Here is a 19,370-nt window from a genome sequence, read left to right on the forward strand (position 1 = left end):
TCTATAAAGTGGCACAATGGTCCAGTTTGCCGCAACTTGGGTCGTAGCACTGCATGCATGCAGTTCCTCGCCCAGGTGAGTGAGCAGCAACACAGCCCACGGCTCTATACATCTGTTCGGTGAGCCACCCCAGTGACAGTTCATAACACCGCGCTATGCAGTCGCAAGGCCTGCAACACTTTATACAAATAACTAACTTGCAGCAAATAACATTCTTGCCTGAAAACAACTTATCCCAATTCACCCATTCTCTAGATCCTTTCTCATTTCCTCAAAATGGTTTTACTCCAATTTGGAATCTCAACCCGAGGTCCAGACCTAATCTTCTCCATAATTAACTTGAAACTAATGGCATTGTGATTATTGAACCCAAAATGTTCTTCACATACTTCTGTCGCCTGTCCTGTCTTCATTCCCTAATAAAAGATCCAGTATTGCACTCTCTCTAATTGGTACCTCTCTTATCCAGTGCTCTGTGATCTGGCAACTCCCATGGTTCAGCACATTTGAATCTGCCACCGTTAGTACAAACTCCTTACAGATAGCGCAGTGCCAATCACTGGTGCTGTAAAGGGTGAATCTGCTGCATTCGGGACCGGGGTTCAAATCCCATGCTGTCTGTAAGGAGTTTGTACTAACAGCAGCAGATTCACCCTTTACAGCACCAATGATCGGGACTGGGATTTGAGTCCCATGCTGTCTGCAAGGAGTTTATACTAACTTCACAATCGCCGGCACTGGCATTGCGCTAACCGCTATGCTAACTGTGCCACCCTACAGTATTATTTTCTGTTTCATGCTTTGTTCTACATTTGATATGTTTATAAAAGGGTCAATTTCTGTTTTCTGACATTTTTTGTGGTCTGACAATGACCAGATCCCATCATCACCAGATTAAAGAGGTACATTTGATGATATGCCTTGATGAGATCAACTTTGGAGAAAACATGGCAATTGTGCAGAAGAGCAATGAAATCTTGTATGTGAAGAATGAGGTATCTGTCAGGTGTAGTTCTATTATTGAGCGTGCGGTAGTCATCGCAGGGTCTTCATCCACCGGTGTTCTTGGGTACCATGTGTAATGGTGATGTCCAAGAACTGCGGGAATGCTGAATGATACCCAAATCCTCCGTGGCAGTAAATTCTGCCTTGGCCTGCTGAAGCTTATCTTGTGGGAGATGTAAGTTACACTTGCATTTTCTTAGAAAGCTTTCTTGAATATATCTGACAAACTCCGAGCCATCCAGTCCTTTTAGAGTATATGAGTCTGTACTGGGAAGGGTTGTGACTGTCACATGAAACACTGCCCCCTACCTAGTCAAAGGACACAACAGCTGCCAATCAAAGTTTTGTTCCGGCCCACCTATTAGTTCACACATCTGCCGTTAGATCCATGTAAATTACCTGGACTGGATTCTCCAGCCTACCTGTACTTAGCCTTGGGCCATTGGCTGTTGTAACTGGATTAACCCTCCTGGCGCCAAGCCAGTGACCCTGCTAACAACCTGGGCTGCACCCTCTAGCATATAAAGGTGCCAATGTGTTCCTTGTTCTCCTCTTTGCCAGCTTGGGACCACCTTGCTTCACTCCAGGCCTGGAAACGTGGAAAGGCACTGGAGAAACCGTTGGTAAGATATGCTCTGTTTTAAAAGGCTGGGAGCATTTAATTGGTGTCCCTTGTAGCATAGAGCCATGCCTGCACTGAGTCAAGGGGTGGAGGGGCATCATAGTGATTTTTCTATGGAGGGAGGGGTGGGGGTGTGTGTGTTGTTCCCATGTTATTTTCTCAACATTCGTTGTTAATTATCTGCTATTACTTTCCCACAGGGGTGTGGGGTGTGTTACCATTTCCCACACTTACTTTCTTTAAATTAAACCCTTCCCTACCAAAACTGTGTTCAGAGACCTTGCCTTTGAGACCTACCAAATCTCTTTCCTCACTCACAATAGAGTCCCTGTCAATATTTGAAAAGTTAAAATCTCCTACCATCATAAACATATGTTTCCTGTAGCTGTCTGGTATCTCTCTATAGATTTGCTCCTTCAATTCTTGTTGACTATTGGGTGGGCTATAATGCAACCCCATGAGTGTGGTTCCTGTTCCCATTCCTCAGCTCCACCCATATAGCGTCAGATGGTGAGCCCTCTGATCTGTCCTGCCTGAGCACAGCTACAATATTTCCCTTGACAACCAATGCCACTGCTCAACCTTTCATTAGCTACCTACCCACCTACCCCCACCTGTTCTCTCGTATCTGAAGCAATGGATGTCAGGAACATTGAGCTGCCAGATCTGCTCCTCATCCGAACAAGTTTCACTAATAGTCACAATGTCATAATTCTACATGCCAATCCACACTCCAAATTTGAATGCCTTTCCTACAATACTCCTTGCATTGAAATAGATACATCTAAGAATAGAGACTGAGGAGAAGGGGCAGGGGTTGAGGCAAAAAGGGAAAAGTTTTTCTAACATTTTTCTTCTATTTCATAGATAGTGGGAATGCCAACCAGGGCAGGGACATACTCTTCTTGCAGAATGTGGGTAGTCAGGGAAGCCAACAGTATCCCTGATGATTTCATCTGTGAAATACATCCAGCTGCAGCTCCTTACAAACCGAGTTGTGGTATTGGAGTTGGTGTTGCACAAACTCCAGATCATTTGGTGGCTGAGAGCAATAGTCAAGGGTTTCAGGAACACTATCCCATCTAGGGGACAGGAGGAAGGTAGCTGGGTGACAGTCAGGAGAGGCTGTCAGTGCAGGGCATCCCTGTGGCTGTTTTCCTCGATAAAAAAGTATGCCATTTTGGATATTATTGAGGAGGGAAAAACCTACTAGGGACAAGGCACAGTGGTTGGGTACCTGGCACGAAAGCTGACCTTGTGGCTAAAATTGGAACAAAGTAGAAGAAGCAAACTGTTGTGATACAAGATTCCAAAGTTAGTGGGACAGATAAGAGGTTGTGTGGAAGCGAGTGAAATACTATAAAAGGGCTGGATGGCCTGGAGTTTGTCAAATGTGCTCCAGAAATTTTTCTAAATCAATATATAGAGGTCCCAACCAGAGCGAGTGCAATACTGGATTGCCTATTGGGGAACAATGCAGGATAGGTGACATAAGTATGTACAGGGGAATATTTTGGATCCAGTGATCACCGTAGTTCATTATGGAAGAGGATAGGTGTGAGCCTCGGGTTAAGGTTCTAAATTGGAGAAAGACAAATGTTGAGGAAATGAGAAAAGATCTAGAATGTGTGGTGTGAGATAAGTTGTTTTTGGATGAGGATGTGTGAAGTAAGTAGATGTCCTTCAAAGGTGAAATACTAAATGTTCCTGTCAGGATTAAAGGCAAATTTAACAGGCAAGGGGAACCTTAGTTTTTGAGGGATATTGAGGATCTTGTTTGGAAGAAAAGAGAGGTGGAAAACAGGTCTAGGCAACACAGAACAAATGAAGTAATTGAGGAGTATAAAAAAGCAAAAAAAAACTCAAGAAAGGAATCAGGAAGGCTAAAAGAGTACAAAGTTGTTTTGACAAACAATGTGAAGGAAAATCTTAACAGTTTTTACAGGTATACTAAGAGCAAAAGGATAGGAAGGGGAAAAATTAGTTTCCTTGAAGATCAGAGTGGTCAGTTATGTATGGAGTCAGAAGAGATGTGAAAAATCTTTAAAAATATTTTTTGAATCAGTTGTACACATGAAACTGGCACAGAGTCAAGGAAAGTAAGGAAAACAAGTGGTGGTGAGGTCATGGAACCAAAACAGATTAAAGAAGAGGAGGAGTGGAAAAGATATCTTTTTCAATTCAAGATAAGATGTCTTCTTATAAGTTGAAGTGGACTCCATTTGTTAAGTACATGCAATTAAGTTTGACTTAAATATGTTTTATGTGTGATATTTTAGATTTTTTTTTAAACTTTATTTAAAATTTTATGACATGAATAAAATAAAAATTACATTTAAAGAAATAATAAAAAATAGATAATAAAAATTAGAATACTACATCATTAAACTACACAAATTAACCCCCCCCAATAATTATAACAACATTAATCATCTAATTTAAAATTAGTCCAACCCTCCCCCCCAAAATAAAGAGTGAAGAATTAATTAACAATGTTGTAAATAAAATAGAAAAAACCCCACTTACAAAAAAAAGATAAAACTTAACAACAAAAAAAATTACTAACAAAAAAAATATCAATACTAAAATAATACCCTTAAACATATATTTAAATCAAACATAATACATGTATTTAACAAATGAAATCCACTTTAAAACTAAGTTCAAATATTAAAATCATATAACAGATCACAAAAAATCATAAATAATACATAAATACAGAATTTCCATTAATACCAAATTTCCTTTATAATTCATCGAGAACAAATACATCCCTTAGAAAAACAATCAGATAAACTTTTTATTCACTTCCCCTCCCCTTATATAAAAAAAGAAAAAAAAGTTCAAACTCTTATAAAATTCTCCATCTTCAAAATTCTCTATCAAAATTAACTTAATTTTATTAAACTCTTCTCCCTCAATGTATTTGTACTTAATTTTCTTCTTTTTCTTCTTATCACCTTTCCCCTCATCTTCCTCTTCATCTAATTCAACATCCTCAAATTTTGACTTATTATCTTCTGTGACATCATCCTCTTAAAAAAGAAAGAAGAGAAAAAACCCCCCCAAAAAAAGAGAAAAAAAGGAGAGAAAAAAGAACCTCCTAATTCCCTCTCAATTACAATCAGAAAACAAAAAGAGTTTAAAAAAAATTATTTATTTAAAAAAAATTAAAAAAAACCTTCACTTCTTAACCCAAAAATTAAAAAGAAAAAAAAACAGGTCAGAGGTCACAACTACTTCCTCCTGTTTAAACCGCCCAAAGCGGTAACTCCCCCAAAATATTGGGTGTGAGATAACTCACAGGTAGCTGATGACTTCTGGAAACTAGTGCCCACCCAGTTCCCTCTCCCAACTCCCATTTCATTAAACTATCATCATTATTTAAACTATTTAAACTCTTCTCAAAAAAAAAGATAAAAGATTTATTTTTTTAAATCAACGTTACCACTTCGGTCACCATTGCTTCCATTTCTTTTAAAAATCTAGATCCCACCTTACATCTCTACTTTCTTTGGAGACCTTGAAGGACTACGTCGTTCCTGAAACCGCATTATTGGTAGAGACTGAGCAAAGTCCATAACCTCTTTAGGATTGTCAAAGAACTTTGGCTAATTTCCATCCTAAAAAATCTTCAGTACTGCAGAATACCTGAATGTTGCCTTATGTCTTTTTTTCCACAACCGTTCTTTCACAGAATTAAATTCATGTCGTTGAAACATAATTTCTTGACTCAAATCTTGATAGAAGAAAACAGGATTATTCTGAACCATCAAAGGAGATCTATTTTGCTGAGCATTTCTAATAGCCGTACGTAAAATTGTCTCTCTGTCACAATAGTTTAAACAACGGATCAAAACAGATCTTGGATTCTGTCCTGAAAAAGATTTTCTTCTTAAAACTCTATAAGCACGTTCCAGTATTAAACCTTCAGGGAATTTATCCTGTCCTAACACTCGTGGAATCCATTCAGTAAAAAATTTTCTTGGATCTGGTCCTTCTATGCCTTCTGGCAAACCAACAATTTTCACATTGTTCCGTCTAGATTGATTCTCCAAATAATCAACCTTTTTTGCTAAATTTTTATCTTGGATCTGCCATGTTTCAATTATTCTATTTTCATCTTGCAGTTGATCCTGTGCATCGACTAAACCTTGATCACACATTTCAAATCTTTCAATGGTTTTAAGCTTAAAAGCTCCATTAATGACTTCCGCCATTGCATTAATCTTGGAAATAAGCAGGTTCACAAAATTAGCTAAGTGACTCGATACAGAATATATATTATCTTCAAGATCCTTAACAGACATTTCAACAGAAGTAGATTCAGGCATAATGGGGTCTTGCTGTTCCTTAGAGACCACGGGATCTTCTGTCCCTTCCCTTAATTTAGTATCTTTTCTAGCAGTTTGACTTCGTATAAAAATCCCTCTCAAAGTCCTCCCAGCAATGCCAGGAGACTGAAGATCAGAGTTATCTTTAAGCCAAATCTATTTAATCATCTTCACTGAATCAATGTCTGGAAAAACCGTTGTAATTGAAGATGCATTTTGCAGCGCCACCACTGTAGCAGTCGAATGACAGCTCTTTAACTCTCCAGCTGGTGGCACCCCAGCTGATTCAACTGTCAAAGTCTGAGTAACAGCACTCACAGTGGCCGTTGTGTGAAATACTGGCACCCGTCCAGCTCTTTGGTCTGAAAGCTGTTGAATGCAACCTTCAAAGAACCTCACCGGCTTAAAACGGAGTTTCAATGCCGAACTCTGTACGTCTTCCTCTGGATCCATTCTACGTTGAGTCATGGCTTCTTGTAAACAAGTAGGCTCAGACAATTTCGGAAAATGTAGTTTTTTAACAGTCTGTTGAAGTTTTCTTTTACCTTTTTTTTTGCATATAAACCATTAAGCACTAATCCAACACCTCTTATTATTTATAAACTTTTAAAAGAACTTTAACGGGCACTTAAAAACAAAACAATAAATCAGAGTCAGGAGAGGTCAGGAAGGCACGTCTGTTCCCTTCGCCATCTTGCCACGCCCCCCGATATTTTAGATTTGATAACTTTTTTTATTAGTATTTTTACTTGTTATTTTTTTTGTTTGTGAGTGTTTTTTATATATATATAATATTATTAACTTTATTAATTCTTCACTCTTTATTTTGGGGGGGTGGGGGTTTTTTTTATATATATATAGTTTTTTTTTAGTGGCCGTATATATGGGGGGGGGTTAGTTTGATTTAAGTTAGGTCATTAATGCTGTGTTGTAATAATTACTTTATTTTTGTTTTTCTTTAAATGTAATCTTTTTTGTTTTATTCATGTGATAAAATCTTTAAATAAAGTTTTAAAAAAAAGAGGAGGAGCTTGCTATCTTAAAGGAAATGAGGGTGGATAAATCCCCAGGGTCTTGAAGATATTCTCTTGGACCTTAATGGAGGCTAGTATAAAAATTGCAGGTGTCCTGGTAGAAATATATTTTTTTAAATTAAATTTATATTTAGACATAAAGCACGGTACAGGCCATTTCGGTTCACGAGTTTGTGCTGCCCAATTTTACAACCAATTAATCTATACCCCCATTACATTTTTGAAGGGAGTGAGGAAACAGGAGTCTCCAGGGAAAACCCAATCAGACACGATGAGAATGTACAGACTCCTTTCAGACAGTGTGGGATTTGAACCCCAGTCCCAAACGCTGGCAGTGTAAAGGCATTGCACTAACCACTACGTCAACCATGCCGCCCCTTAGTCACAGGTTAGGTGCTAGAGGATTGGAGGGTAGCTTACGTTCCGTTGATTAAAAAAGGCTCCAAAGGTAAACCTGGAAATTATAGGCTGTGAGCCTGACATGAATAATCAATAAATTATTGGAAAATGTTCTAAGAGATCGTATACACAAGTATTTGGATAGCTGGGACTTCAGGAACAGAGTTACAGGGAAAGGTTAAACAGGTTAGCACTTTATTCCTGCGAGCATAGAAGAATGAGGGGAGATTTGATAAAGGTATACAAATTATTAATGTTCTCTGGTTCTATGGTTCTAACAGTTAGCTTTTTGATGGATAACCTATATTTTGTTTCACTCCATACAAATGTTACCTAACTTGAATATTCCTTATATTTTTTGTAATTATTTTGGAAAATCAGCAAAATCATTATTTTGCTTTTATAAACTTGCCTAAATGTAATTCACATCAACTTTAAACTTTTTCTGATTAAATAAAAAGTAAATATCACAATTCTCAAGTGCATACGGATTCTAACTAGAAGAAATAAAGGATGTGTGGCAGTGTGAACAGTGGAAGAAACACAGCCACCATGTTGAGGGTCGTTAACAACTATATTTATTCAAATTCAGAACGCCTCTTTAAGGGCAGCATGAGCTCAGTCACCTGGTGCATTGTGACATCATAATTGCTGCCCTGGGTGCACGCTGGAAGGGATGCTAGAGTCAGAGAGAAACCTCTGATGACGCCATTTCCCCATGGCTGTCCAGCCACATGGCAATACAAGTGGGCCCATTCGCCATGAGGATGTGCGCCGCTACACAACCACCCCCCCCAGAACCACCCACACGTCCTGTCGCTTTGGCAGCCAGCCCCGGCACTTGGGCACAGCCGTTTGCACCGGGTGTAATAATTCCAGATGGGCCACCTTCATGCGGTCCACCATAAAGAGTTCCTCTCTCCCCCCAACGTCCAGGGTGAAGGTTCCGCAGGACTTTGTATGGCCCCCTCATATGATCACTGTAGCAGTACACCTTGTAGTCCCCTCCGCACGAAAACAAAGTCAAGCTCTTTGGGGAGAGGAAATGGCTGGGTGCCGTAGTGTGCCGGGGATGGGGGAGCTAGGGAGGCCAGTCTCCTGCGTAGGTCCACCAGCAGGTTTTTGTCGGTAGCCATGGTGTCAGGGTCTGGGCTGAAAAAGTCACCCAGCAGGGAAAGTGGTGCGCCATAGACCATCTCCGCTGCTGAAGCCTGAAGGTCCTCCTTGAATGCCGTCCTAATCCCAAGTTCGTCCGCCAAGTCTGGTCCAGAGAGCCTGGCCATAAGCAATGCCTTCAGGTGCCCGTGGAACCTCTCCACCAACCCATTGGGCTGCGGGTGATATGCTGTGGTATGGTGGAGCTTGACCCCCCAGGAGCTTCGCTATCTGAGTCCACAGGGCAGACATGAACTGCGTCCCACTGTTGCTAGTGATGTGCACCGGGACTCCAAAACGGACGATCCTTTGGCTGACCAGAGTCCTGGCGCACGTCTATGCGGAGGTCTCCTTAATCAAGATGGTCTCCGGCCACCTTGTGGCCTGATCCACCACTGTGAGGAGGTAATAAGCCTCCTTGGACACCGGCAGGGGCCCGACAACATCAACGAGGATGTGTTGGAATCTGTGAACTGCTGGGTTGAAGTTCTGGATGGGGGCTCGCGTGTCACTGGACCTTGGAGGTCTGGCACCTGGTACAGTTGCTGGCCAGTTCCGCCACTTCCTTCTTAATCCCGTGTCACACAAACCGCTCCGCAACCATCTGCACAATTGTCTTTACCAGTGGTGCAAGGTCGTGGATCAGACAGAAGACAATTGCCCTCCAGTGCGACGGGATCACCGGGTGCGGCGTGCCTGCTGAGATGTCGCAGGGCAATGTGTCCGGGCTGCTGGGCACCTGGACATCCTTGAGTTTGAGGCCCGAGATGACGGTCCGCAAGGCCTGCGTCTCCGTATCATTCCTCTGTGCCTGAGCCAGTTTCTGGTAATCCAGGCCAGGCGCGAGAGTGTTGATGGTTGGATGGGAGAGCGCATCTGCCACTACATTTTCCTTGCCGGCCCTGTGTCGGATGTCGGTCGTGAACTCAGACACGTACGAGAGGTGGCGCTGCTGTCTGGTGGACGACGTATCCTTGGCCATCGCCAGTGCTTGAGTGAAGGGTTTGTGATCTGTGAAGGCTGTGAACAGCCTGCCCTCAAGGAAGTAGCGTAAATGGCTGATGACCAAAATACATCGCCAGGAGCTCCCGGACAAAAGCGCTGTATTTGAGCTCCGGCAGGCACAGCTGCTTGCTGAAAAAGACCAGCGGGTGCCATTGTCCATCGACCCACTGTTCCAGAACCCCTCCCACTGTCATAGCTGAGGTGTTCACGGAGAGCACCGTGTGCGCCTCCAGCTGCGGGTGCACCAGCAGCGTGGCGCTGGCTAGATCATCCTTTGTCCCAATGAAAGCCCTGTCCGCCTCCTCTGACTACGATAAAGTATTTTCTTTGGTGGCCATGAGCGCGAACAATGGGCGGATGGTGCGCATGCCTCCGGGAATGAAACGATGGTAAAAGTTCACTATCCCCATGAACTCTTGGAGGCTTTTCAGAGTGGAGGGTTTGGGGAATCGTTCAAAAGACACTACCTTTTCTGGCATCGGCATGGCCCCAGCCGCCGAAATGGTGTGCCCCAGGAACTGGAGGGACTCCTTGCCAAACTGGCATTTGGCCACGTTGACTGTGAGGCCGAAGTCCGCCAGCCGGGCAAAGAGTGGGTGGAGGTGGGCTTTGTTTTCATCGTGGTTGCGACTGACAATGAGAATATCATCCAAGTAAATGAACACAATGTCCAGGTCTTTTCCAAACGTGTCCATGAGGCGTTGGAGCGTTTGGGCCACGTTCTTTAGACTGAAGGGCATACGCAGGAACTCGAAGAGACTGAAAGGGGTGATAATGGCTGTCTTACCCACGTCGTCTGGACGCAACGGGATCTGATGGTATCCCCACACGAGCTCCACTTTGGAGAAGACCCGTGTGCCATGGAGGTTGGCGGAGAAGTCCTGTATGTGGGGCACCAGGTCCCTGTCGGGGGTGGTTGTGTCATTCAACCGACAGTAGTTCCCGCACGGTCTCCAGCCCCATGACAATTTTGGGACCATATGGAGTGGCGATGCCCAGGCGCTGTCTGAGTGCCAGTCAATTCCCAGTTCCTGAAGCCTGGAGAACTCCTCCTTTGCCTGCTGGAGCTTCTAGGGTGGCAGCCGTCTGGGTCTAGCATGCAGCAGGGGACCCTGTGTGGCGATGTGGTAGAAGACCCCATGCTGGGACAAGGTGGCGTTGAACCGTGGCTCTAAGATGGCGGAGAAGTTGTGGAGGATCTTGTCGAATTAGTCCCTGACAGCGGCTACGGTGGCGATTTCAGGCCTGCGGGCTTCTGCTGTGTCCAGTCGGGTAGAGTAGAACGTTCGGGCGTTGACCAGCCTTTTGCCCTTTATGTCAACCATGAGCTCTGAGGAAGTTGGCCCCTAACAGTGCAGTGGCCACGTAGGCTAGGACGAATCTCCAGTGGGAGTTCTCCTTCCCAATCTGGATCTGTGCCCTGCGGGTGCCGTAGGTCCTGATGATGGAGCCGTTGGCTGCCCACAGGCTTGAACCTCGAGATCGGGTGCGAGTTTCTAATGCTGTGGGGGGGAAGGACGCTGAGCTCAGCCCGTGTCCACCAGGAATCAGCGGCCAGTGGATCTGTCCGTGACAGGAAGGAGGTTGTTTGTGTGGCCAGCCGTTGCAGCCATAAACGGCAGCTGGCCTGGTCATTTCCCTGAAACCCGCAGGGCTGGCGGCACTTACAGGTTGCGCTCCACAGCCCTGGTGGTAGAAACACCAGGTCAACTGGTCCTCCTCTGTCTTGGTCTTGGGAGCGGCTTGCGGTCGGCTGGCTTCTGGTCGTGCCACCTGCTTGAGGGCTGCCTCGTTCTCCCTCTTCGTGCACCAGAGGGCATCTGCACGAGTTGCTGTTCTCCTCGGGTTTAAGAAGTCTTCATCTGTGAGGAGCAGCTGGATGTCCTCCGGCATCTGTTCCAGTAATATCTGGCAGAAGAGAAAACAAGGCTTGTGCTCTTCTGCCTGGGCCAGCATTTTGTCCATCAGCGCCGATGGACTATGGTCCCCAAGCCCATCTAAGTGAAGGAGCCTGGAAGCCCATTGCTGTGGAGTTAGCCCAAAAATTCCAAGCAGCAGGTCTTTGAGGATGGTGTACTTGCCCGTAGCCGGGGGGGAGGGGGGGTAGTGGATGATGTTGTCCACCCTCGCTGCCGTATCTTGGTCCAGAGCACTCACGACATGATAGAACATCGTGGCATCTGAGGAGATGTTGTGGAGTTGAAATTGTGCTTACAACTGCCCAAACCACGTTCTGGGTCAGTGGGTCCAAAAGGGAGGGAAGCTTGATGGAGTCATCTTTAACCTCTACTGAATCCATGGTGTTTTGAGTCTAGAAAAACATCTGGGCTTGTCAGGGTCACCACTGTGGCGTTGTGAGCTGTGGAAGAAACACAGCCACCATGTTGAGGGTGGTTAATGACAGTTTTTATTCAAATTCAGCACGCCCCTTTAAGGGCAGCATGAGCTCAGTCACCTGATGCATTGTGACATCATAATCGCTGCCCAGGGTGCGTGCTGGAAGGGATGCTGGAGTCAGAGAGACTGAGGATGTGCACCACCACAGTAGCGCCTTTTTTATGGCGCACTCCCCCTAATGTTAAAACCTGGCTGCGTCCCTGAATTTCACTTAATGATTGGTGAAGACATCATGGGGTAAAAGTAAAAGGCCTGTTCCTGTACTATACTGTTCTGTGTTTTATGTTTCACAGGAACTGGAGAATATTACATTTATTTCATTATATAATGGTAAATATATGAAACATATTATCACAAACTTTATTGTTAGTAATCAAATATGGTCTTTCTACACATAATGTAATACTTCTGTCTAAAAATTAGTATTCAATTTAGCAAACACCAAAATAGCTGACCATGTAATTTTTTTTACAGGAATGAAATTTGTTAATGCATTCAACAAATATTTTTAATAATTCATGATAAAAGGGTCAAATGGTCATGTTAGGCAGAGGAAATACAAAATGATTAAATACATTAGAGCATTTTCTGACCAATTAGGCCCATTATATAAGAACACTAAAATTTTATTGAACATCCTAATTACTTTAAAGGTGTATTTTACATAAAATTTAAATTTTGCAAAGAGTACCTGTTAAAACAGCTGTCCAACTGGTTTCCTTTTGGTTAAGCTGTCAGGTTCTATTAACTTTTTAAAAATGCAATAAATGCTCTTGTTAATTAGATGATAATTGTGGCTTTGTTAAAATCTAACTGCGGTTTTGTGATCCAGCTGTTCTTACATTGGTGTCAGTATCCTTGACAACCATCTATAAAAGACATCTTAAGCAGCAGCTACTGGAAAATTTAGATAATTGCATATATTATAATTATAGAATCTCAGTAACTGAATTCTTGCAGTGGTAATGTAATTGAACAATATGGAATAAATTGAATAGAAAAAAGATCATTTGAAAATTTATTATAATCCTTTTTTATTGGATTATCTAAGAAATGAAACCTTCATCTCCAGTTTGATGTTAGTCAATAGCAAGTAACTGAATTGAATTTTTATGATTTTTGTATTTATTTGGCAGGATGACATTTGTTTATCCCTTTTCAGATGCAGGCCATCCACAGATTATGAACAACCAATTTTTGAATACCTGTACAGTACAAGCTTTCATAATGTTCAAAATTCCTATGAACCTTGCTGGAAGTGTTCTGATCCTTGCATCAGATGAAATGGTGCAGCCGAGGTAAGTAAACTAGTTGACCGTTTTGAGTTCAGTGTGCCCGATGGAGATGTGGGGAGGCTGGTGGTCATGGTGGGGAGCTGGCTGATGGAGGACCTCAGTTTTCTTCAGGCTGACTTCAAGGCCTAACATTTTGGCAGTTTCCGCAAAACAGGACGTCATGCGCTGGAGAGCTGGCTCTGAATGGGCAACTAAAGCGGCATCGTCTGCAAAGAGTAGTTCACGGACAAGTTGCCCTTGTGTCTTGGTGTGAACTTGCAGGCGCCTCAGATTGAAGAGACTGCCATCCGTGCGGTACCGGATGTAAACAGCGTCTTCATTGTTGAGGTCTTTATTGGCTTGTTTCAGCATCATGCTGAAGATAATAGTAAAGTGTTTTGGTGCGAGGACGCAGCCTTGCTTCACGCCATTGTCAATGGAGAAGGGATCGGAGAGCTCATTGCTGTATCTGACCCGACCTTGTTGGTTTTCGTGCATTTGGATAACCATGTTGAGGAACTTGGGGGGGCATCCGAGGCGCTCTAGTATTTGCCAAAGCCCTTTCCTGCTCACGGTGTCAAAGGCTTTGGTGAGGTCAACAAAGGTGATGTAGAGTCCTTTATTTTGTTAGAGCTGTCTGAGGGCAAAGACTATGTCAGTAGTTCCTCTGTTTGCGCAAAAGCCACACTGTGATTCTGGGAGGACATTTTCGGCAACACTAGGTATTAGTCTATTAAGGAGAATCCTAGCGAAGATTTTGCCTGCAATGGAGAGCAGCGTGATTCCCCTGTAGTTTGAGCAGTCTGATTTCTCGCCTTTGCTTTTGTACAGGGTGATGATGATGGCATCACGAAGGTCCTGAGGCAGCTTTCCTTGGTCCCAGCAGAGCATGAAAAACTCATGCAGTTTGGTATGCAGAGCTTTGCCTCCAGCCTTCCAGACCTCTGGGGAGATTCCATCCATACCTGCTGCTTTGCCACTTTTCAGTTGTTCAATTGCCTTATATGTCTCTTCCCAGGTAAGGACCTCATCCAGCTTATATTAATTGTATAATTGCATGGCCGGAAACTTTAAATAAAATATTTTAAAAAAACATCCTTACTAACCTCCCATATCGGACCTTGTCAAAGACCTTATTGAAGTCCATGTAGACAACATCCGCAGACTTTCCTTCTTCAACTTTCCTGGTTACCTCCTCGGAAAACTCTACAAGATTGGTTAAATGTGAACTACCACGCACAAAGCCATGTTGACTATCCCTAATCAGTCCCTAGCTATCCAAACACTTGTATATCTGATCTCTTTGAACACCTTTTAATAATTTGCCTACTACTGTCAGGCTCACTGGCCTATAATTTCCAGGATTACATTTGGAACAACATGAGCTACCCTCCAATCCTCCAGCACTATCGCCTTGCCTGAGGACATTTCAAATATTTCTGCCAGAGTCTCTCAAGAACTGAGGGAATATCTTGTCAGGGTCTGGAGATTTATCCACCCTTATTCACCTTAAAACTGCAATCATCTCCTCCTCTTTAATCTGTATAGGTTCCATAATCTCACTGCTTGTTTCCCTTACTTCCTTAGACTTTGTGCTAGTTTCCTGAGTAAAACTGATACAATAAAGTAATTTAAGATTTCCCCCTCCCCATCATCTCTTTTAAGCAACCATTCTGATCTTCAAGGGGACTAAATTTTGTCACTCACTTTTTCCTTTTCTCTAAACATATCTGTAAACACTATTAGAATTTTCCTTCACATTGTCTGCCAAAGCGAGGTTTTTCTTGCATTTTTTATTCTCCTCAAGTACCTCATTTGCTCTGAGTTGACTATACCTGCTATACATCTCTTTCATCTTCAGAACCAGATCCCCCAAAAAGTTCCCTATGCCTGTTAACTTTGCCTTTCATCCTGACAGGAACATACAAACTCTGTACTCTAAAAATTTTACCTTTGAAGGATTCCCACTTACCTCTTACATCCTTGCCCAAAAACAACTTATCCCAATCCACGCATTCTAGATACTTTCTCATTTCCTTAAAATTGGCCTTTCTCCAATTTAAAATTTGAATCAGCCTGAGGCCCAGACTTATTCTTCTCCATTATTAATTTGAAACTAATGGCATTATGATCATTGGACCCAAAATCTTCCCTTACACATACTTCTGTCACCTGTCCTGTCTCCTTCCCTCATATGAGATTCAGTATTGTACTCTCTCTAGTTGGTACCTCTATGTGTTAATTTAGAAAACTTTCCTGAACACATTTGACAAACTTCATGCCATTTCACCCTTTTATGGTTTGGGAGTCCCAGTCAATATGTGGAAAATTTAAATCTCCTACTATCACAACCTTGTGTTATCTGCAGCTGTCTGCTCTCTCTACAGATTTGCTCCTCCAATTCTCATTGACAATGGATGGTCTATAATATAATCCCATGAGTGTGGTCATACCTTTCCTGTTCCTCAGCTCCACCCATATAGATTCAGCAGACGAGCTCTCTGGTCTGTCCTGCCTGAGCACAGCTGCGATGTTTTCCCATGTGCAATGCCACTCCTTCCCCTTTCATTCCCCCCATCCCCGTACTATTGCGTCTGAAGGAATGGAAGCCTGAAACACTGAGTTACCAGTCCTGTCCCTTCTGCATCCAGGTTTCACTAATGGCCAAAATGTCATAAATCTACCTGCCAATCCACACTCTAAATTTGTCTGCCTTTCTTACAATACTGCTTGCTCCTGAGAACATTTCCACCATGTACAAACTGTTGACTTCTAATATTACTTCTAATTTTCACATCATCTTTTCCCTTTTCCACTCTGGCGCTCTGGCTCCCATCCCCCTGCAAATCTTGTTTAAACACCCCATCACGCTCCCCCACCCCCCCACCCCCAGCGCCACCCCAACCCAGAGCAGCACTAGCAAATCTTCTTGCAAGGATATTACTCCCCCTGCAGTTCAGATGCAAAATGTCCCATTTTAAACAGGTCTCACCTTCCCTGGAAGAGACCCCAATGATCCAAAAATCTGAAGCCCTCCTTCCTGCACCATGTCTTTATTTGCATTATTTGTAACCTTTTTAGCGCGTGGCACATGTAGGAATCCTGAGATGTCCTGAACTCTCTTTGCAGGACCTTATCAGCCTTCCTACCCATGTCATTAGTCCCTACATGGACAATATCTGAGAACGCCATGAACTCGATCTGAGATATCTTGGACCTGGCACCAGGAAGGCAACATACCATTCAAGCATCTCGATTCCTCCCATTTGACTTCTCATTTGTCCCCCTGTCACCACAGCTCACCTCGTCTTAGACTCCATGCCAGAGATCTGATTGCCATGGCTTGTCCCTGGTAGGTCATCCACCCCAACCGTATCTAAAATATACCTGTAAAAACCATTAGTATTTTCCTTCACATTGTCTGCCAAAGCAACTTCATATATTCTTTTAGCCTTCCTGATTATTTCTTGATGTTTTTCTTGCATTTCTTATATCCAAAATAGAATACGTTATTAAGAAGAACAGCCACACAGGTTCCCTGCACTGCCTGTCTCTTCCCTTTCCTTCTCATGACTATCACCTAGCTGCTTTCCTCCTGTCTCCTTGGTGTGATAGCATCCCTTTAATTCTTATCTATCATCCCCTCTGCCTCCCGAATGATCCAGCTCCAGCTCCAAATCCTTAACCCAGCTGCAGCTGATGCACCTCTTGCAGGTGTAGATATCAGGGACAATTGTGCTCTCCCAGATTTCCCACATCCTGTTTTTGGAGCATTTCACTGCCCTAGCTACCATCTCCATTACCTATTCTTTGTCTATATGCAATGATCTTACCAGGCCTGAGCTTACCTGAAGGAGGTTCGTCCTTGGTCTCTGCTCACTGAACCATCTCGAATCAAAACCTCGAAGTCCCATTCCTACATTGGGCTCTTGAGCCAAAGCCTCGAAGTCTTTCACTCAAAGAGTCATCAGAGCAGAATGTACTCCGTATTCCCCCATCAAAGATATAGACCAAACAAAATTAAGTTTTTTAAGTCTTATTAGAACGGTTTTCCAAAAGATCCGGACATCCATCATCATCCACAGCAAAATAAAGTCCTACTTTACAACAGTATTTCCTTCTGCTCTTGTTTAATTAAGATTAATATAAACCTGCACATTAAAGTTTATCGATGTAAACAGAGTGCCATGTAATTGAGCCTTAGTAAATATAATCTCAACTTTTAAACATCCCTAATCATTAATTCAGTTGTTAGATTGTAGTATAGTACAATAGTTTTTTTTTTAAATATTTTTCAATTAGCCACACATTGTAATTGTTTGTGTTTGCTACTATTTTTCCTGCTTGACTGTCATGATTTTGAGTTTATATTTATAGTTTTATTTTTCCTTACATAATTTCTGTTATATTTATTCCTTTTTGTAGATTACCTTTGATTAACAGCTTTTACTTATGTACTATTTCTGTAAAAACCAATAAAAATATTGAAAAAGAAGCCATTACGTTCAAAAATTATGCCCCAGGAAAATCAGCTATAAACACTTTCAATCCTTCCCATTAATTCTAGATCACACCACTAACATGTTGTAATTAATGCAATGCAATTGTTTTCATACATGCTTATTTAGTTTGACACTAGGGAACTTTCCATGGCATTAACAACCACAAAGTTAATGTTCAAAATAAACTGAGTTCTGCTTTGTAACATTATTAGATTCTGTCTGTGATAGTACAGGTCTATCACCAATGTACATAGTGTATATAGTTACTGTATCTAGACTGTGCTTACAGCGATTGGCTGAGAGCTAAGCCACTCCTATTGTCTGGGCCTTAAAGGGTTGTGTCCCTAGCCAGATCGGATCATTCCGGACTGGTCGGCCACCTGTGAAGAGCTCCGGTCTTTTGCTAATAAAAGCCTTGGTTTGGATCAACAAGTCTTTGGTTCTTTCGACGAGCTCTACAATTTTATTAGCAAAAGAATTTTTTTTGAAAGGGATGGAGCGTTTAACTCGGCCAGAAAAACTTGATATCGACCCACAGTCAGCTACAGCCTTCAAAGCCTTTAACTTCTGGCTGCTGAACTTTGAAAACTTCCTGAGATTCATTCAGGTAGAGGAGGATAACCAGCGTCTAACAGCATTGCTGTCTATGGTGTCCTTGAGAGTCTACGAGAACATCCAGGATGAGACCACTTACACTGCAGCCATAAAGGTACTGAAAGGACTGTATGATCAACCGGTGAACAGAGCTCATGCCCGGCTCGTGCTTGCGTCGAGGAAGCAACAGCCCGGTGAGTCCAGCAGGGCATATTTACAAGTATTAAAGGCATTGGGCAAGGACTGTAACTGTGTGGACAAAACTGCTGCCGAGATCACAAATGATCTCGTCCGGGATGCCTTTGTGGCTGGGCTCCGATCGAATGAAGTGAGGCTGCGCTTGCTCGAACAAGGGGTAGAAAAACTAGAGGACGTGGCCCGGATTGCAATCACAATGGAGGATGCAGCCTTCAAGTCCACCGAGCTCTCTAGGGACTGGACCCCACATTCTGATGTGAGTAGAGTGCCCTTCTACCCTACCCTTGACGGCCTGTCGGCTGCTGCTACCCTGCCCCGTGCGAACCCGAAATGTTATTTCTGTGGGAGGGACAAGCACAGCAGATCCCAGTGCCCAGCAAGAAAAGCCAGGTGCCAGAAGTGCCTTAAAAAGGGCCACTTTGCTGCAGTCTGTAGGTCTAAAATGGCCGCCAGCAAACACAGTGCCTCGTGTGAAGCCCAATCGCCTCTATCCCATTCAAACTCTTCTTCCCCAGAGCTCTCGTCCAATGAGAGCGAGGGCTCCCCTGCACGGCAACGCCTGACGTCACGGAGACGCCGAACCCGGAAGGGGCAACCCACCGTCGCAACCATGGTGATGGCTCGCCTCTCGCCCCCGTGCAGAACACTTGACACTACCGCCGCTGCTGCTGCCGCCACAGCCACCCCCGGAGCCGACGCTGCTGCCGCCGCCACAGCCACCCCCGGGGCTGACGCTACCGCCGCTGCTGCCGCCGCCACAGACACCCCCGGTGCCGACGCTGCTGCCGCCGCCACAGCCACCCCCGGGGCCGACGCTACCGCCGCCGCCACAGCCACCCCCGCGGCCAACC

At 43.6% G+C, this 19,370-nt stretch overlaps 1 protein-coding gene and 1 long non-coding RNA gene across 19 annotated transcripts in view; one reads left to right on the plus strand and one right to left on the minus strand.

Moving 5' to 3' along the window:
- dock3 (dedicator of cytokinesis 3) overlaps positions 1–19,370 on the minus strand; it is a 939,092-nt gene that overhangs the window by 810,474 nt on the left and 109,248 nt on the right. The window lies entirely within an intron of this gene.
- The window catches only part of LOC138762625 (uncharacterized), a 64,135-nt gene continuing 56,856 nt past the window's right edge, over positions 12,092–19,370 (plus strand). For all 3 annotated transcript variants that reach the window (XR_011356982.1, XR_011356981.1, XR_011356980.1), the window contains exons 1-3: positions 12,092–12,281; positions 13,114–13,249; positions 14,057–14,243. This is a non-coding gene — a long non-coding RNA (uncharacterized lncRNA). The remainder of the gene's footprint in view (positions 12,282–13,113; positions 13,250–14,056; positions 14,244–19,370) is intronic.

The sequence above is a fragment of the Narcine bancroftii genome, chromosome 5 (genome assembly GCF_036971445.1).
Source record: "Narcine bancroftii isolate sNarBan1 chromosome 5, sNarBan1.hap1, whole genome shotgun sequence".
In the NCBI taxonomy this organism is placed as follows: Eukaryota; Metazoa; Chordata; class Chondrichthyes; order Torpediniformes; family Narcinidae; genus Narcine; species Narcine bancroftii.